The following is a 22,873-nucleotide window of genomic DNA, read 5'->3' on the forward strand; positions in this document are numbered from 1 at the left end:
TTCTAAACAAAATAATGGAAAGACGCGGTACAAAAATATATAAATAAATAAAATAATGAATCGGAAGAAATAAACTGATGATCCAATTTTCTTAGACAATGAAGCATTTTTAAAATTGCTCGTATGAGTGGTTTTCAAATGATTTAAGATATAAAAAAAAATTTTGCAATTGGTTCACTTTTGCCTAATATTGATACCCAAAGGAGAATTTAACAGGAAATAAAAGCTTAAAAACAATTTTCAGGGGGAAAAACAAGTCGTAAACGAAATCCAAAAAAATCCTATTTCATTGACATCTCTTAATATCCTAGTCGTATCGTTGGAAGAAGGCAGTCTTGAACAAGCGATCTTATTCTGGAAGCCGAAACTTTGTAACCGAATCGCAGCGAGACCGGAAAAAAAAAATGACCCAAAATTAATTTCAATAGTGAAGAAAAATATTTATTTATTTATTATTCTGAATTCAGCGAATTACAGAACAATCCATTTACAATATGGCAGTATAAAAATAAAGAACAATAAATCACAAAATAAAGGTGTACACAAAAATTTACACATTAAAAAATAATCAATAAGTAAAAGAAAATGCATTTACGTTAGTTCAAAAGTTGGAGACATTTATTTTTAAAAGTATTAAAACATCTTTACATCATTGAAAGCATAAAGATGTTTAGAATATTTATTAAAAGTTTTTATAAAATTTCTATAAACAAAAAATGTCATTGTAAATGAATTGAATAAATACATTCTGTAATAATTTTCTGTATCTCAAAGTTCTGATCCACATAGCAAAAAGAATAAAGAACTATAAATCACAATATAAACACATTCACAAAAAATTCACACATTAGAAAATAATCAATAAGTAAAAGGAAATGCTAAACGTTTACGAGTTTAAAAGTAGAAGACGTTTATTTTTAAAAATATTAAAACATTATATAATTAACGTTATATAATTGAAAATATATTAAACGTTATATAATTGAAAATATCAAGATCTTTAGAATATTTATTAAAAGTTTTTATAAAATTTCTATAAAGAAAAATTGTCATTGTAAATGAATTGAATAAAGACATTCTGTAATAATTTTCTGCATCTCAAAGTTCTGATCCACATAGCAAAAATAATAAAGAACAATAAATCACAAAATAAACGCGTTCACAAAAATTCACACATTAGAAAATAATCAATAAGTAAAAGGAAATGCTAAACGTTTACGAGTTTAAAAGTAGAAGACGTTTATTTTTAAAAATATTAAAACATCGTTATATAATTGAAAATATCAAGATGTTTAGAATGCTTATTAAAAGCTTTATAAAATTTCTATTAAAAAATTGTCGTTGTAAATGAATAGAATAAAAACATTGTGTAATAATTTTCTATCTCTGAATGTTCTGACCGATATAGCAAAGTGAATATATTTCAGGACAAAATTGTGCAGTATCAAAAACTATATAATCATTTATTAATAATTTCATATAATAAATATCTTAACGAATTTTAAGCTGTGGATAGATAATTTGAACGTAAATAAGTAGATGACAATATATATCCAATAATATACAAATATTATCTGCCCTTTTAAATGACAACGCATTTGGAACATGATTTTGACACTCATTTAAGCATGAATTTATTCTGCAGTTAGTTATCTATAGATATCAATATATATATATATTGCACGGATTCTAAAAGGAATGTTTTTATTCCGGATCACAAAATACAAAATATTTAATGCTTGCTTCTAAAAAAAAATAGTTTGACGCTTAAGAAATCCAAGATTTCAATAGGATTTTAAAATTATATTTTATATGATTATAAATTATATTGTTATGAGAAATTAAATTTATAATTAGAAATAAAATCTAGATTAGAAACCACAAGGTAAAAAAATTGTCTCTAGTTTATCAGTTTCTGATCAATTTTTGGTAAAATTGTCTCAAGTTTAACTTCTATTTTATTAGTATAGAATGCAATAAAGCTTTTGCTTACAACATTAAAAAAGCGCTAAAAAATATTACAGATTAAATAATGAAGGTCAAATAAAAGAAATATCAAAGATTTTAGATTGGTATTCTATTTTGCAGGACAGAGATGAAATGCCACGAAATTTTTAAAAATAAATCAACAATTTTAGGTGTAATTATTCTCTTTCTCTTTCTTATTTTCTTCAATGTGAAATAAGAAAACAAATTGCAAATCTACCCAGAAATTCAAGCTTTATATTTTAATCAATTTCTCTATTTTAAACCTCCATATAAAAATTCTTTGGCGTTTATGTCTGAAGGCCGATCTGTCTGCCTTCATTCATGTGAATATGTTAACTCAAAATTACAATAAGCCAGGTGGATAAAATTTTACATATGTACTTCTATTTAAATTTTTCAAATTTTACTTCTATTTAAAATTTCAAACCTAAAGAGAAAAAGTATTTTCAAAGGCAAAATGGATATCTTTTCTCGGACCTGAGTTTCGAAGCTGGAGAGCTTCAATTTAAACATCTGATTTCTCCAAAATATCTATAGTGTACATGGATTTAAAAAAATATATATATTAAACCACAATATTATTGAATAACCGTAAGAGAACGTAGCGCTTAGAGAGAATTCGTAAGAGAGAATATTTTAAAGAAAGATTTCGATCAACTACTCGCTTGAGCTGATTTCAGAACTGTGTCTCGACTTTTTCTAGTTTCTACTGACAGGACAAAGGAGCTTCTAGAAGGATAACGTATCTTCGTTCCTGATCGAAATATCATTAATATTCCAGTAGTTTCTGAATCTCCAGTCTTTGTCGAAAAAACACCAAATTCGTCCCTGAATCACAAATAAAACGAGAAAAAGTATTTTAAAAAAATGCAAAGTTGATGTCTTTATTAGGATCTGACTTTTGAAGCTGGAGAGCTTCAGTATGTAAAGCTCGTTCTGCCAAAATCTATAATGTACATGAATTCAAAATAAAATAAATAAATAAATGGAAAAATAAGCCACTATACTGTTAACTAACCCTAATAGCACAAAGCACTCTGAGAGAATTTACAAGAGATCAATATTCTAAAGAAAGATTTCAATCAACTACTCATTTGAGCTGACTTCAGCTATTGTCTCGGCTTTTTATAATTATATTGATAAAGCAAAGAAGCTTCTAGAAGGATATCGTATCTTCATTCCTGATCGAAATATCATCCATATTTCAACAATTTCTGGATCGTCATTTTTTGTCGAATAGTCACCAAATTCGTCTCCGAGTCCCAAACCTAATGATAAAAAAGTATTTTTTAAATACAAAGTTGATATCTTTTCCAAAATCTGAGTTCCGAAGCTAGAGAGCTTCAGTATGAAAATCTGGCCCCTCCAAAAGATCTATAGTGTATACATGGATTAAAATAAATAAATAAATAAATAAGCTACAATACTCTTAACTAACCATAACAGCCTAAAAAGAGAGCTAAAAAGATATTAATATTCTAAAGAAAGACTTCGCTCAACTTCTCGCCTGAGCTGACTTCAGCTCTGTGTCTCGGTTTTAATAGTTTTTATTGACAGGGCAAAGAAGTTTCTAGTAGGATATCGTATCTTTGTTCCTAAGGGAAATATCATCAATATTCCAATCGTTTCTGGATCTCCAGTTTTTGTCGAGGAGTCAAAAATTCGTCCATGAGTCACAAAGGTTGTCATCAAGGCTGGTGAGCATTAACCCAGCATCCATTGAGAAACCTCTAATTCCTAATAATAGAAATTTGCACAAAAATAGGTTTTTCTCCCTATCGATCTATTGCACAGAATTGGTTGAAACATAAAAAAATCATTTAACAAATCAAATTTTTATGTATTCCTTAAATTTCATTCAATTTTTTGAATTGACTAATTTTAATGGCAATAGGATAAGATATGTGTATAATCCATTTTGCTTCCAATAGATCAATCAGACTTACTTGATTGAGACTTATTTAAAATATAGAAACGTTTCTTAATTTAACAAATGGAGTTATTATGATTTTGCCTTTAAATTTCAATTCAATTTGTGAAATGAATTTTTGTAGAGGCAACATATTAGTCTTAAAATCATTTTTATTCCCAATCAGTTACGCAGAGTTAACTGTAACTTCTTTGATAGACACAAATTCTTCTTACATCAAATTTTTTCATGTATCTCATATTCTTTAAATTTGAATGAAATATATATATATATATATATATATATATATATATATATATATATATATTGCAGTTTTTATAAAATATTTCAAAAAAAAAAGCAGTTTCATCTCACTGTTTAATTCCAGTACAAAATTAACCATTAAAATCAGTTGGAACATTTACATATTTTTTATTACTTTTATGTAGTGGATCAGCTTCCAGATATTATTATTTACTGGCTGCCTTTGATGGCCATTTTGTTCGGTGGGATTAATAGTTATTAAAATTTTCAATTAAATATTTTATGTAATTTGGTCATGGCTTCTTCAGCAAAATATTTTTAAGTTTTAAATTTTTATAGATATAGAGCTGAATCTATTTCAATAGAAACTTTATGCAGTTCTATTCATTTTGCTAGTCATTTCTTATATTTTCTATCATTTCACCTTAACATTTGAAGTTTAATTTGAAGAAAAAGAGATTAAACTTCATTTTTTTTTTTTGCTAAAATCAAGCATTTTTTTTTTTTAAATTGCGAGTATATAAAATACAGTCGTTCAGCATTCAAGTCTTATATACACCACGAAATATTTTTAATAATTTATGCAATATTTCAATAGAATATTCATTCAATAAAAATATCTTCTATTCCACATAAAATCTAATTTACTTCATTAAGAAAGAAATTATTAAGTATAGTTAATAGTGCCGATTGTTCGTATAAAAATTCGTATTTCGTTAGAAAATTTATTGACTCAAACAATATAAGTTGTAATTCTTTTTTTTTTTTCATTTAGGCCATCTTTTCTTGTCCTAACTGTTAAGAAATTAGGTGCTGGCACCTGATTAGAGTGGATGTTCTGTATATTCATATACCATGTTTTCCTTAAATGCTATATGATTATTGAACTAATGATAAGATATTTCAAAATTTCGTAATAACCCTTTTCCTTAAACTTTTTTTAAAGAAATATCGCGTCTTATATTTATTTTATTTCGTACAGACACGTGCTGAAATTTACACTTTTCTAAGTCTAATTTGCATTATGAGCTAACTTAATCTTTATTTGTGCTTTTGTCAACATGATGACAAAAACGTTACGGCTGATAAAAGATAATTTTTCCAATGCACGCATAACGTATTCATTAATTTTTTTATATGAAATACATTGTTAGAAAATATGCTACAAATTTTTTAAAATTAAAACCAAAATTATACGTTAAAAATAGCTGGCCTCATTAAAAATACCTTTGAATTTTAAGATAGTGTAAACTCATTTTTGTGCTATAATTTTCTCAAAGTTACTGTCGAAAAACCTCAAAATGTCGTTTAGTTTTTAAATAATAAAAATTCTAATTAAAATGCCAACAAAAAATAGCTCTGAAGTGCACATACTCCCCCTCCAAAAGTATATATGCACTCAATTTGGTATCTGTTGGTCAAACGGTAGGTCAAACACACACACACACACACACACACACACACACACACACACACACACAAAAAAAAAAAACAAGATTATAGGCATGATACCACATAAAAAAAGTATATGCTGTATGTATAGTAATAGAGTCAATTCATGGTCATGTATTTAATATCAGATGAATGAAGTCAATTTTATTTTGGGATCCACTGAAAATTACATTGGAGGGGGAGATAACATGATGTGAGCGAAAAGTGTAATCAGACGGTGAATTATGTTTGTTTTATAATGGTTCATGGGATTTTTCATGCAAATAAAAATTAAAATAAAATAATGCTAAAAGGTATAGAAAATTCTTGATATTGTAACCAATAAAACTACCAATATAAATGATGAAGAAAATAAAAAAATCTACACAACTAGCTTTTAGTTTTTGTAGGATTCATTTATAATGAATAATGGCTGGTCGGAAATCAAACGTGTTATGTACTTTTTTTCTGTTTATATTCTCTGATCAAAACACGTAAGTACATGATAAATAATAGCATTTTCTTTCTTGATAGATTAGAATTTCTGAAATTTCCCATAATTTTATTATTTGTACAAAATATTTATTTATTTAACCTTGAGATAGACAATTGTTGTGGGGAAAATAAGCTTAATATTTTGTATTTGATTCTTAAAATATTATGACATTTGTCCTGAAAAAAAACAACATTAAGTTTTACCCTCCCTACAAAATCTGATTTCAGAGAATCAGCCACTTACGAATAGTGGCAAATTAAGATTCTAAAATATCATCCTGCATCCTTAGTTTAATTTTAATTTTTTTTTTTTTTTTTGTTATTGGCATCAGTTGAACGTCTGGTACATCAATTATTATGAGGTATACTGGGAAGTAACTGATAATTCCAAACTTAAAATTTCGATTAAAATTGATTAATTAAACGAACTGTAAATCTTTGATTAAAATTCATGATCAATTATAAAAATTTTCATAGCTGAACTCAAAAATAACAAATAAATTATTTTATTTGTCAACTAATTGCAAAATTATTGAACATATTTAAAAATGCGAAAATGTGATTGATACAAATATATATAGCTAATCACAGTATGATAAATCACGAGCAATATTTGAAATAACCTGTAAACTTAAACAAAACAAAAAAAGAAAAAATCAATATAAAACTTTTCTTAATTTAATTCAAACAATTTTTGTAGATTTAAACTGTCTAAATATATATCACATAGAAGTATTTCGTTAGTAGAAAACAATACTTTAAATAACTTTAATTCCAAATAAACAAAAGTAATAAAATAATCAAATTCCCAAAATCTGAGCCCTAAGAAAAAAAATAAAAAAAATAGAAATAAAGAAATTCTAAAAAACACAAGAGAAAGTATTTCTGTGATCATTAAAGCCCGAACGTAAACAAGAAAACTTAAAGTATTAAAATGATCTAAATAAAGTATGGACATTTTTTCCAGTTTATCTGAAGAAACATCGATTCTCTAAGTGCCAATATTTCTCTGTTCAGTCGTTGCTATGGCAACCAATGCGGTATGACGGTATTTGAATTTAATCTATATCTCTTTCGATGCCCGGCTATTTTAAGGTGATGGGATCAAGAGATTAGATTATGCTTCACCGATTTTTCTTTTTGATGACCTTCGGTTCTATTAAAAAACCTTATTTCGTGTCTAAGGCGCAACAGTGATAAATTTACAGATATGCAAAATGTAACATGGAGAAACGATTTATTTTTTAAAGAATTTTGACTCTCGCCTAAAAAAAAACTATGTATGCAAGCAAAACTGTAATTATTAAAAAAAAACCAACCTCGGGATTTTGATAAATTTTTACAAAAATGTCAAGTATTCGAAAATAACTATTTTTACTTTCTCGTTCATTAAGAAAAAAAATCTACTGGAAGCATTTAAAAATTCGATTCGTAAATTTCCATATATACCTATTTGTCAGAAAAAAATAATTTGAATAATGTCTATCTGTTTATTCCTAAGTGCAACGATCTAGAGGAATGAAATTTGACTTGCTGTCATAACACTAAAATTAGAAATTTACATTTATTTTTGGACGGAATTTTCTTTTATCTGTTTATATACCCTTCCATTTTCGTGTGAACATGATAGCTTACAAATATAATCAAGTTGATAAAACAAATTTGGTGTATAATTTTAGTATTAAATTGCCTATATGTATCAAATTTTAGACTAACTCCACTACAGGTGAGTGTCTCTTCTCTTGTTTATGCAAACGCGATAGTTTAAATACTCAAAAAATCGGGATTCCTGAATTTTTAAACCAAATTTAAATAATAAATTAAAAGAACGAAATTAAATAAATTTCTTTAAGCTAAAATCATAGTATGTATCTGATTTTGAATGACGAAATCCACTAAAAGAAAACATGTCTTTCCGTCCAAATATATATGAACATAACAACTTAAAAATAAAAAAAAATCGCATTGGGTGAAGTGCAATCTATGACTTCATCGTCAAGATCATAAATAAGCCTATATCAAATGTTAGAAGGAATCTATCTATGGGTGACCGTAGCTTCGACAGTGTATGTGGGAACTAAGTTAAACCATCACCAGTCACGGTACAACTCCTTACGTAGGAAGCACATCTCGATGGAATCATCGATAACGGGTAACTGACCCCACACCATTCCTTTACTCGAGGGGAGCGAGAACCAACCACCATATCGGAAGCTTCTCATCCTCATGATGATATTCTATGGGTAAACATTTTGTTTGACCGTTTTTACGGGCTCAAAAATATGTTAAGCGTGACAATATATGGAAATGTTAGAAGGAGATTTGTTAACAACTCTTGCCCATGAATATGAGAAAATCCTTTTAATTTTAAATTTACAGTGTTATTATTTTAATTAAAATAAAAATTATGATTTAATTTTAAATATTCTGGACTAAATAGACAAAAAAATAATAGACAGCATTTAAAATGATTAAATTTTTAAAGTGAAATTTTATGGTATATTTGTTATCGTTGCAAATATTGTACTGTTACTTCATTAGAGTTAATCACATATTATACATTTTTTAATTATAATATTTATATTGTTTATTCAAACTGGTTATGGGCCAACTTATTTAGCGATTAAACTTATTTACTGCTTCAGATGTCAGAAAGCGAAGTTGGCGCTGACAATGGGCAATTAGACGTTAGATGGCGCAGAAACTTATGCTTCATTAAAGACTTTCAAGTACACAATAAAAAACAATAACAACAAAATCAAGACTACCTTGATAACCCGTCTTAAATATCTATCATTGTTTTCCTTTAAAAAAAATTAGAATCTGCATTTAGCAAACATCTGTTTAAAGAAATTTTCTTTTTAACGAAATTTAATACCGAATCCTGTTTCTGAACTGCATTTGTATGTTATTTACTCTCCATATAATGAAAGATAATTTAAATATAACGATTTTTTTTTCTTTTTGTAATGCTATGAATGTCGAAAATTTGCAATGCTAAAAAAAAAAAAAACTATTACATGATTGCATTTTTAAAACAGCGAACGCGATATTTCCAAAACTTTTTCGCAAACTCTCGAATAAACTTGTGATAACAGAGAATACCTTACACGGCATTGGCATACAATAGTTCTAAAAATAATAATTTTTGGCATGAATTTAGAACTTTTACTGGATCTAGCGTGTTATCCTTGGCGAGTTATTTGCCGATAAGTTTCCGGCATGCGTTTATAGTTTCCAAAAATAGAATTTATGTTTTAGACATGTTTTTCTCAACCGATTGAATCAAAATTCTGGTACAAAACTGCGCTTGTAGTCACAAAATTGCGTACCAAATTTGATCTATTTAAGTCATTACGTTTTTGAATTATCACTTTTACATGTTTCCCAAAATACAGGCCGATAGACTATTACTCCCTTGTTGGAATTTAGCTCAAAATTTGCCATATATATATACTATAAATGAGCCGTGTATTTTGAAAATGGGACAAGTCCATTTTTGAAAAAAAAATTGGGATAATGTTAATTATCGATAAAGCTTGTTATGATCTTTTTATGATAAACAGTTTATAGTAAGAAAAAAAAAATTCAGATTCTAGTATTTGGGAGATGGAAGTTTTAGCTCTTAACAGTATTAAAATATGTTTATTTTGAAAGTGGTGCAAGTCCATCTTAGATTGAAATTATTTTTCATCGAATATATTAAGGCAAAATTTAGCTCCGGTTGCTCTATGGCGAAGCAAATATGGCAGTTTGACTTCATGTCTGACATCTAGGGTGTTTCTATTTATCTACTATTGATTTGATTTTATCGGTGGTTGTACAGTATTTCATATATAATAAAAATCATACCTTAATTTTTTATTTCGATAATAATATGTTTACTTCTAACACCGATTTTTCAGTCCAGTGACAATGAAGTAGATATCATTGATCACAAATTTTTATTGTCAGGACATTCATTTTTACTGAACGATCGTGATTTTCGAGCGGTAGAAATGGCAATCCGGAAAACCAGTTTCTTGTATATTCCCCAGGATTACTATAAAGTAATACGAAATTGCCGAAAAATTAATAAATTTTTAGTACATGAAATAAATTGCGAATTTTTTTTCCCTCTAAACCTCTGGAGAACGCGGTTTTAAAAAGAAATAAAAATACCGATGGTGAAACCGTGAATTGTTTAACTATATGCTGGATCAGATTTACAAGGAATTCACCATACAAAATGTTTTATAAAACTTCTATAGAACGAGATGCTGAATTTAAAATGATCGATTTGTCACCACAACGAGGAATACCAAGTAGTTTCGGAAATATTAAATTATCTTTTATGTATAAAAAAAGGAGATCTATTACATTCGAAAAATACAAGGACATGATGGATTTATTACCATATATACCTCCCGTTCATCATGAATATTTTAAAATGTAAAATCCTGAATAAAATTCAATTTAATTATACCTACGTATAAACTAAAAATGTATAATTTCATTAAAATTCATAATAAAACTGATTTTTTTTATTTTTTATTATTATTTTGCTTAGGATTCTAAATATCGTTTTTGTTGAGAAAAAGGCATACTTGTATGAGCACATTCTACTTCGACTGATGGAACATTTTCATTCGTGACAGAAGTTAAATCATTTAATTCTTGTCAGACACTTTATTTATTTTCAGTCAGAAGATGCCGAGAGTTGCAACTGATTTCATCTTTTTACGAAACTAATTGATTAATTCCATCGAATGGCAACCGTTGCCTAGCAACGAATAAAATATATGTGACGATTTATTTCTCGAATGTAATTGGAACAATTGTTCTGTAGCGTTGCAATTGGAGGAAGGGGTGAAATTCTAATACTGAAAAAAAGAAAAGAGGAAGGGAAAAGAGCATTTTAGTTTTAACAAGGACAGAGGCAATTTTAATCTGACATTACGTAAAAGAGGAAAATGTCAAAGAGCAAATATGTTTTATGTTATTAATTCAATTATATATAGTGTATTATATGTTTTATAGTTATTCAATTATATGTAAGTATGCATTCATTTTTGTTGAAAATTATAGCAGATTAATCATTTGTGTTTAAAATGCCAAATGAAGCAAAATTCATCTTGAAAATTGAAAAATTAAGGTTTCCTTTGTCTCTTAATCTATTGTGATCAATTCGCATGAACCTCAGGTTTTTTCCCCGCAAGAGCCATGAAGTTAGTTATCTGCATTGTACCAACAAAAAGAAAAACGATACGTTCCAAAAATTCTGTGAGTACTATAACAGAATTACAACAAATCAATTATTTCGAGGAAAATCAAAATTTTTCTTTCTTTCTTTCTCCCCCCCCCACCTCTTATCATTTTAAGAAAATGTGAATCATCTTATCTCTGCTTGATATTTTTTGAACGAACTCAGACGACAACTATTCAATTGTTTATTCAATAGCTAAAATTTAATTGATTTTCTAAATAATTAAATAATTAATAGAAAATCAAAACGTTCGGTTGTAGTTTGAGGCATTAAATTGGAACTCTAAATTTAGTGGAAACTTACACCAAGCTATTTCAGAGTTAATCGTTAGCAAACACACTTCAAAATAATAATTAATTAATCGTTAATTTTATTGTTGGTTTAGCTTAGTCATATTAACGTCCTGTTTTAAAGCAACGCTAGGCCTATTTTGGGACAGACCCCGTAATTTTGAATAAGGGTCAGATGAAGAGGACGACATCTCAGCTGGCACCTCCATGACCAAACTTTCACACCACTCCTGCGGGAGGACGTGTAACCCCGACGGATTTTATCGTGCTACAGACCCACTTCCACGACGGTTCTTCGGTGGAATTGGGTCGCGAACCAGAAAACCCTCCGTTTCCGAAAGCCAGGTTAGCACCAGACCACTGTGGCCTTGATTTTTTTGTTGGAGCCTCGTTATATAGTCACAATATTTACCAATATTTATTGTGATTTCTGAATTCGTAAGCAGTCAGAGCTGTTGAGATAGCTCTGGTTCGTAAGCAACGGATTTGTAAGCAACTCCAATCAGATCTGCTGAGATAATTTACTATAGGCTTTTAAAAACTGATAAATTTGGTGGTTAAATATACTTCTCACGATGTTAGAAAAGGTTAAATAATAAATAAACACGTGTATACGTTTTACCAGTTTTTATGAAAGTTTATGTGAACCAGTATGTATCACATAAACATTCTGAATTATTTCAAACTATGCCCTCTTCTTTGTCTGAGGTAATCTTTCGGATTTTTGAAAGTATATCGCAATCATCCCTTTTAAAAAGGCTGAGAACTTCCGTCATAAATAATTCAAAATCCACCAAACAATTTTGTGAGAACCAACTTCTATACAACTTGCCAAAGATAACACCCACACCTTGTTAAAATATTCAAAACACAACATAATTCAGAATCTGCCGAACTATTTTCACCCTAACTGGTAAACATACCGCCCACTGATAACAGACCTTCACATCTTCCCCATTGCCCATTTAAACCGCAAACAATGTGATTTTGTTGCCATTTCGCAGCTCAAAAAGGTAGGATGAAAATCTGGCGTAAATGTCTGTAACAGCGTATCTTTAAATCGATGGCGCAGACTATTTTAGGTGGACTTTCTGGGAAATACAGGGCTTCTCGGAAAAGTTTACGGTGGAAGGATTGTTGCTATTTTTAGAAAAGGTCGGGAGTCTTCTGGAAGTGAAAGACGAATTAGCGATAGGTTAGATGATGACCTTTTGAAGATATTTTAATGTTAAAAACGGATGTCTCCTATTTAATTATATTAAACAGTTAAGACGTTTCCTTTAATCAGGAATTTTCCTAAAATTTGTGAAAGGAACAATTTTTATGCGAGATATTTTTTTAAATGGGTTTTCAATTTTAATAGACTCTAATTTGTTTTTTTATATACAAATCTATCTTCGCATCTAGAAGTTACCTTATCTAGAAGTTAAGAAATTTTCTTTAAACTCGGACGAAATTTGTAAAATGAGCAATTTTGATGCAACTACAATGAAATGAATCGAAAAATACATATTTTGGTTTCAACTGATTTATTGGATCACAATTGCTTAATAACATAAATATCTTCGTCTTCCATTTTATAAAAATCAGCGAGGGCCGCAGAGGCTTGGTGATAAGGGCTCGACTTCAGAACCGAAGAGCTTTATGTTCGAAACCCGATTCCACCGAAAAACCGTTGTATAAGCGAGCCTGGTGTATGTTAAGTCTGCTGGTGTGATGTGAAAGTTTGTCGAGAGGAGGCGCCAGCTCAGGTGTTGTCACCGTCATCTGACTGCTGTTAAAAATTATAAGGTCTGTGCCAAAGTAGCCCAAGTGTTGATTTAAAAATGGGACGTTAAAGAAATTAGCTCCACTTTTAAACCGGAATGAAATTTGCAAGCTGGATAACATGATATAATTAGAAAATATAACTAATAAAAAGGTATTTTCTACTCTCAAATATTGAGAAACAATTGAACAATATGCTTCAATATAAAATTCGCAAGAAGAAAGACTGGTGAAAAAAAAAAGATATCTAATAGCATAAAAGTTAAAACGGAGAAAAAGAATTTCAGAAATGCGTTCATATTGCTTGCTGCACATCACTCTTCTGTGGGGTAAAGTCAACTAAAAGTGAAAGTTCCTGAAGCAAATGGAATATTGGTTCCGGGCAATCTGTTGGCACATATAGAATGAAACTCATCTAATTTCCAATGTATTCAGCTCTAACTTCAAAACAAGTGAGCCGAAGTTTCCTTTGGCGATATTTCTGAAATGAACGATTTTCATGCTATACCTGGTTATATTGAAAGATCTTCACTATCATCTATCGTTCAAAATAGGGCAAAAATTTATTTAAAATCTGTATACTTATCTCACGTTTTATAGCTGCTCTATTTTTTTAAAAGCTGCGTTTTTTTAATAAAATAATTAAATTTGACGACATCACACCGATATGTTCTGAACAATAATGATGATATCACGGCAAGACAGATAAAAAAAAGTATTTTGCTTTATTTTAACTGTTTTTTGATTCCAATAACTCGCAACTATTTTAATGTATACAAATTCGTCTAATATTTTATTATATCAAACTCTTCCGACGCTATTGTTGCATAGCAATAGAGTCAGGGAAATTAGCGTTCAAGAGAGTTATGAACTTCATAGTATAGTAAAGAAAACCGAAACGTGTATTATTAAGCGCATGCAATTCGGGACCCCCCCCCTCACTATATGTAAAACCTTTAAGGTGAGGATCTTTGGTTTATTATTATTATTAGTTTTATTTAATGGTTTAGATGTCCAGATTTTTAATAGCATAAAATCTATATGCATTTTTGATATCATTTTTCCAACCTTCCGACACCAAAATTTGACATAGAACTACGCCATAGGACTTGGAGTACATCACAAGATCACATACCAATTTATATTTACTTAAGTCTTTGTGTTTTTGAATTACCACGGTCACATGCATGCAAAAAGACAGATCTATAGACGGTCAATAGTTTGACTAATTTAGTTCCATTTTTAATAGATATCTACTCTTTAAATCTTAAATCTATGTATCAAATTTCATATATCTAGCACTTTTCATTTTGTAGTTATCGTGTTAACTTATATTCGGACAGCCAGACAGATAAATTTCCTCTGAATGGATTTCTTTAAAAAATGGATAGCCCTATACAAATTTGGATCAAAGACCATATACCTAATTTCATTCTTCTAGCTTAATTGTTTTTAAGCTATCAAGTTTATAGACAGGCAGGCATACAAATATAATTCCAAGCATGTATTTTTGGGACAAAAAAAAGTGGAGATTCATCAAAGTTTCAAATTCGAAATTTTTGACGATTACAATACTTTCTCTTTGTATATTCCATATGCGGGAAAATAATAATAATAATAATGAAACAGAATTTTTCGGCTGAGCACCATATTTAAGCTGCATAGACTGCAGCTCATTCGTGCAAACTTTGAGTCGTGGTAACATGCGCAGAAAAAAATTTCTGGCGCTTACCTCTGCCACTTTTCTGGGCCATGGTGGCCTGGTTTTAAGGTCACACCTTCAGAGACAGAGGGTCTCAGGCTCAGGCACGACTCCACCGAAGAATTGTCGTGTAAGCGGGTCTAAATCCATCTGGGCCAAACGTCTTCCCGCTGGTGTGGTGTGGAAGTTTGGAGAGGGAGGTGTCAGCTCAGGTATCGTCCTCAACATCTGACCGCGGCTCAAAATTGCATGGTCCATCCCAAAATAGCCATAGTGTTGCTTTAAAAAGGGATGTTAATATAACTAAACTAAGCTCATATGCCACTTTTCTGTAATGCTTGTTTTATTTGGACAACTTGCTGCTTCATTTTATTTATTCATTTCTATTATTCTTTACAGAAGAGTGGACAAGTTTTAAAATTTTATCAGTATTAAATTAAAATTTCTATTTCCAGATTTTCTTGTTGTTTTGCGGAGTTTTTATTTCTTTGAAAACTATAATGATGACAACACCAGTAGGTGTGGTCTCTTCAAAAATTTCTCGCATGCTGTTTAATAAGGGTGAATTTTTGTTTTAGATGCATTTTTCCCAACTGATTGAAATCAAAACTTGATACAAATCTGCAATTGTAGTCACGACATATATACCAAATTTTGCATATAAATCTAATCCGTTTTTGAATCATCGTGTTTACTCCTTTTTGAGAGTACGAACCGACAGACGTTAAACTCATGGCTGTATTTAGACCAAAATTTGATAGCTGTATACACTATAAATGATTATTTTGTGCAAAGAAGTGTATTCATCTAGATCTCTTCGTTTTGTAGTTACCATGTTAATTTATATTCCATCAGCAGGACGAACAGACTTTTTCTGAACGGATTTTGCTCAAAATTTCATGGAAATCTGCAAATTTAGTGTACAGACCATACACCAATTGCTACAAATTTACAGTACAGATTTACCGAATTACTACAAATTTAGTGTACAGACCATACACCAATTACTACAAATTTAGTGTACAGATTTACCGAATTATTACAAATTTAGTGTACAGAACATACACCAATTGCTACAAATTTACAGTACAGATTTACCGAATTACTACAAATTTAGTGTACAGACCATGCACCAATTACTACAAATTTACAGTACAGATTTACCTAATTACTACAAATTTAGAGTACAGACTTTATACCGTATTTCATCCATATAGCTCAAGCAAAGCGTTTTTCAGGTATTTTTGTCACAGACGGACAAACAAACATAATGCAAAAAATGTGATTTGGAAACTCATAAATGTCCGAAATATGAAGATTAGTCAAAATCTCGAGTTCGAAATTTTTGAAGATTACAATACTTTCTTTTTAGAAAGAAAAAAAAAAAAAAGATTTAGAAAGCGCATGCCAGTAAAGATAAAAAATTTTTTTAACATGGGGCAAAACAACTTGAAATGTAAATGTTTAAAAGCAGGCTCTTGTGTTGTCAATTTAAATCATTGCATATATTTAAACGTTCATTAAATAGCATCAATTAATGATAATTTATTGTAATAATGCGAGCATAATGGGGCATTTCAATTATTTATTTTAAAAAATAAATCGACAATGACAACAATTTTTTTACGTAAATGTTTGAATTCTTTCTATAACAACCGAAAATAAACTAAAAAATTGTAGATATGATTAAAGTTTATAAATTCCATTTATCCCATCCTTTCTGTATTGTTTTCTTTCAATTATTCTGAAAAACATTTGAAGCTTATATTTTTAGTTTATTTAATGCATAATCATTTAGCATCCATAATACTTTTTAAACGGTTTAAAAATATTTGCTAAATATGTTTATACGCGAAACATAAACAAAGTCGTTTGCTAAAAAATATATTTTCCAAAAATATCTAATGAAATGTTGCATTAGAGTTCTCTCTCTCTCTTTTTTTTACTATACTTTAGGAATTTGCTGAAAGTATTTCTTTTTCTTTCTTTCTTTCTTTTATACCATTCAAACTGTTATTGTGTTCAGCTAACTTTTTTCGCTTTCATATATTAAATATACAAAAAATATATAAAATAAAAAATATATTCATATATAAAAAAAGCGTTTCCACTAACAAACAAATGTTTTCATTTAAGCTTACGTTACTTCCATTAAGACGCTAAAACAATGGTAATATATATTGCTAAATCAACTGGTGATTATGTAAATATCCTAAGGAATAATAAAACTGGAAAGTTTATTTTTACTTTTCGAATACGAAATATTTTTTCAAAGAGGAAATATTGCATTGGGGGGGTGGAGGGTATTTTGTCGTATCTCTACGTTTCGGATCTCTCTGAGTGTAGAAAACTTATTATTGAAGTTATGTTTGTCTTCATTATGTCTGTCTGTGAACACGATAATTCAGAAACAGTTTGAGCTAGACGGATGAAATGTGGTAAGTTGTAGTTACATCTAATTTGAAGATTTCATTCAAATTTTGAATGAAATCTTCAAATTGCTCAAGAAGTCTGTCTGTCTGGCTGTTCAGGCACAAGTGAACAAGATAATTACAAAATGTAAAAAGCGACAAAAATAAAATTTGGTGTGCGTGTATAGTATCTAAAATGTAGACCAAATTTGGAACAAGATTCGTCAAGAGAAATCTGCCAGTCTTACTCTTATATGCAAGTAAGTTTGATAACTCAAAAACATAACTACTTAGGTAAGTGAAATTTGGTACGCGATTCAGTGACTACAATTGCAGTTCTATGTGAGATTCTAGTTTCGATTCGGTCGAAAAAAGAGGTCCAAAAAACAATCGGTTTCCTGCTACTTGTGTATTAATTACATATCAGTAATTAATCGCCAAAAAATGCCGAGGGTCGTAAACTAGATTCACGACAAACACTAATATTTCGTAACTAATGAGCGCCAATGCCATTGAATTAATATGCATACACAGTTTCTCTTTACTCTTCTACGAAGCGCATGATTCTTGTATGTAGGAGTCTGGAAATAAAAATTTGAGCACCCGCGTTGTTCACAGTCTTGCCTACGATCCATATTTTATGCACAGCACAAAAAGAGATAATATATTTATTAAACAATATGTGAGAAAGTTTTGAGGAGACAATTTCCATTGGTTACATTTATATGCAATAAATAAATAAAATAATAATAATAAATAATAAATCTGCAGTCCTCAACGATATAGAAAGACGTCAAAACTTTGATATATCATCACGTTTTGAATTTTCCCGAGAGCGCAAAAGAATCTTGCTTAGCTGCATGCCAACCTGACTTAAAATGATCAAACGAAATCCACTGAGCTAGATGAATGACGTTTGACATGTACAATACACTCCCGAGTATCCGATTCGCAACTATTCGGCTTCCGTACTATCCGGCCTAGTTTTCTTTCATTGTAATGAAATGAGAAAGACAAAGCATTGTATTAGCAACATTGTTTATGTTTCCTGCATTAAATTTGTGCATTACAGAGTTTATGTACGAACATTTTTTATCCTTTTACGGATTTTTTTCTAATAAATTCTCGAAGCATGCAGTGCAGTATATAAACATATATAAACTACCTGTACAGAGCTTCCTATTTTAATTCGACGCGTTACCAGCAACTGCTTCCATGATTCACCTGGCTACGGCCACGTTCACGTTCTACGTGGCTTGAGATAAATCGAGGGCTTAGTACTCAGTAAGAAGTGAGAAAATATATATTATAGCAGTGAGTTTTGGTATATAACTTTGTCTTCTGATATTAGTGGACAAAGAAATGAGTTCATCGAACTCCGGCCTATCCGGCTTCTTTTTTATCCGGTCTACCCTTCCGCTACATTAGGCCGGACATTCGGGAGTCTACTGTATATATGGAATTATATGGAATAATTGCATTCATATGCTTATACATATGAAATATTTGAATTAAATTTTATCAAACGTTTTTATATATATATGGAATGATTATGTTAAGTTTTATCAACGTTTTTATAAACGTTTTTTACCAACGTTTTTTTACCAACATTTTTTTACCAATGTACTTTAAAAAGACGATATTCTTTTCAATTTCATTTACTTTTTATTTGTTTTTAACTAGGAAATCTTGAAATCTACTTTTTCTTAAATTATTCCTTACTAGATGGAATTGCCACTAGAGAAACTAAATTTTACTAAATTAATCAGTTTATGGATAAGTAAGTTTTTTAAATATTAAAATAGAGTATTGCCATCGAGAATAAACCAGTGTAAATTGTTACCAAACTATAGTAGCTTAGAAAGCAAGTGGAAAATCGGTTACAAAAGTCTTCCTTGCCTGTATGGAGCAAGTGAAATTAAATAAATGTGTTTAAAGATCAAACGAAGGTGATTTCTTCTCTTAATTTCCTTAAAGCTTTATTTTTTCTTTAGCCTAAATTATCTGCATTAATTACATTTAGTATTCAAGTTGCGTTTCACATCAAATGTCTGGCCTATTTATTGCTGTTTTTATTTTCATACGTTTTGCCCCACACTCTTGTTCTAGTATTAAATTTATATATGTGCACATTTTAAGTAAATTTTTTAAATGAAACAACTGCAAGCATCAATGAAAAATAGTTTGACAATCGGTTTGAAACAACTGCAGAAGCTATGATGAAAGACATTCAAGGGAACGTGTTCGAAATTTCATGGCATCGAGACCTAAACGGGAAAGGGGATCAGGATATTTTTAAAAATTTTTCATTAATATCAGTCGACAACTTGTGAGGTGAAACCATGTTGGAACACACACTGTAAGAGACATATTTACATGGAAATATACGATATTATTGAGGAAAAAAAACTCCCTAATTTTTTACTAAATATTTTTGTGGCATATTAAACTTGTTTTGTTTCATGTTTGTAATGCTTTTTAAAGCATGTAATAGAACTTTTAAGCCACCGTCTACAATGCCATCGAATTCGAATAATGTACACTTGTTAAAATATTATTTTAATATTTCTTCTATTGTTGTTGTTGTTTCTAATGGCATTTGTCATAGACAAGCCCACTGACTTTAGAAGTCAGGATTTTAAGCCAAGGGTGCGTCTCTTGTTTTTCAATTGCGCCATCTAGGGCCAAGAGTACGACTTAGCTACAAACACGTCACAACCATTTTCACGGGGCGAACTTCATTCATGCATTTTATTCACATATCGTAATTTAGACCTGAATCAGAGAACAATCACTCCTGATCCAGTACCCTCAGTGGTATTACTCTCAACATGGAGGACTTTGTGACCACGACAGATTTATACGTGCGCCAGCTACCACACACACGAGGAGTCTTCGGCTGACGGGGTTTGAAATTTTAATATTTACACAACTTAATTAACGGTTCATTTGAATTCCGTATCAATGATAACAAATGGGAATGATTTTGAGAAACAATAGATCTCCACCTCAAGAAATAGAAAATAAAATATTTTCCATCGTTTAATACACTCATAAAAATATACTTTAATTAACTTTTTTAATTAAATTTGCTATGATTCAAATTTCCTAAAAAGAACTTTATAGTTTGCTTGAATATATTTATTTGTATTCGTAATATAATATTCTGTACAGATGCAAGTAAGAAAATATTCATTTTTTATCATTGAACATATCTTGTTTGATAACACACACACACACACACATTTTTGGAAACTGTCGGTCGGTTTGCGACAAAGATAATTCAAAAACACTTTGGGATATCCAGATGAAATTTGGTATACGTTATTTATACCAAATTTGTAGATTTATATAAAAATTTTGAATAAATTCTCTTCCGAGAAAGCCAATCTGTATGGCTGTTCGAATATAAGTTAACATGATAATTACCAAACGAGAAGAGCTAGATAAATGTACTGAATTTTATTATTCAGTACATAGATTTAATATTTCTTCGAATTCGAATAATGTACACTTGTTAAAATATTATTTTAATATTTCTTCTATTGTTGTTGTTGTTTCTAATGGCATTTGTCATAGACAAGCCCACTGACTTTAGAAGTCAGGATTTTAAGCCAAGGGTGCGTCTCTTGTTTTTCAATTGCGCCATCTAGGGCCAAGAGTACGACTTAGCTACAAACACGTCACAACCATTTTCACGGGGCGAACTTCATTCATGCATTTTATTCACATATCGTAATTTAGACCTGAATCAGAGAACAATCACTCCTGATCCAGTACCCTCAGTGGTATTACTCTCAACATGGAGGACTTTGTGACCACGACAGATTTATACGTGCGCCAGCTACCACACACACGAGGAGTCTTCGGCTGACGGGGTTTGAAATTTTAATATTTACACAACTTAATTAACGGTTCATTTGAATTCCGTATCAATGATAACAAATGGGAATGATTTTGAGAAACAATAGATCTCCACCTCAAGAAATAGAAAATAAAATATTTTCCATCGTTTAATACACTCATAAAAATATACTTTAATTAACTTTTTTAATTAAATTTGCTATGATTCAAATTTCCTAAAAAGAACTTTATAGTTTGCTTGAATATATTTATTTGTATTCGTAATATAATATTCTGTACAGATGCAAGTAAGAAAATATTCATTTTTTATCATTGAACATATCTTGTTTGATAACACACACACACACACACATTTTTGGAAACTGTCGGTCGGTTTGCGACAAAGATAATTCAAAAACACTTTGGGATATCCAGATGAAATTTGGTATACGTTATTTATACCAAATTTGTAGATTTATATAAAAATTTTGAATAAATTCTCTTCCGAGAAAGCCAATCTGTATGGCTGTTCGAATATAAGTTAACATGATAATTACCAAACGAGAAGAGCTAGATAAATGTACTGAATTTTATTATTCAGTACATAGATTTAATATTTCTAATGTAGTTATCTGTCAAATTTTGAGCCAAATCAGACAAGTGGTTGACTGTTTGTTGGTCTATATTTTCAGAAACATGTAAAAGCTGATAACTGAAGAACGGATTGACTTAAATATATGAAATTGGGTATGGGATCGTGTGACTACAATTATAGTATAGTGCCAAATGTTTATTTCAATCGGCTGTGAAGAACTTGTCTAAAGTATGAATTCAATGCTCGGTCACTATTAAACGCATGCCAGGGATTAATCGCCAAAACACTCGCCAAGGATCACACGATAGATTCAGTAAAAATGCTAAATTCTCACCAAAAGTTAATTTTTCTTGACCATTGTACGTCAATGCCATGCAAGACATTTTCTGGAATAATACCAGAGAATGCCTTGGTAATCTCTGGTAATTAGAGGGTATGCAGTAAAGTTTTGGGGAGACTGATCAACTTTGGAGAGACTCCCACTGATCAAAAATGAAAAATTGTATAATATGAGCTTGCGTAACGGCTTTTACAAAAGTTTTCTGAAAAGTCTATAATACAAATACTAGTATGCTATGTGAACCCTCTCTCAAAGGAGTCATTCATGAAATACTAGAAACAGTTATCTGTTTTCCTAAGTCTTTTTACGCAACACCGAACGGGGAATAATGTCAAAGCTTAGGAGATTCAACAAAAATATATCTGTAAAACCCTCGATGACCTTCATAAAGGATCATACTTGCGATCCCTGCTTCTGATAATTTCCAATCTTCTATGACACTTCAATCTCACACTTGCGAGCAACCCTGTTGAATTATTACTCCATCGTGGGTATGGGGGAAATTTTAGGGGGTCATACATTAGAAGTGAAATGGAGTCTGATGAGAAGTGAAACGGAATACGTCTGATCTTTTTAAAAGCAACAAATTGTT

The sequence above is a fragment of the Argiope bruennichi genome, chromosome 7 (assembly GCF_947563725.1).
Source record: "Argiope bruennichi chromosome 7, qqArgBrue1.1, whole genome shotgun sequence".
Taxonomy (NCBI): Eukaryota; Metazoa; Arthropoda; class Arachnida; order Araneae; family Araneidae; genus Argiope; species Argiope bruennichi.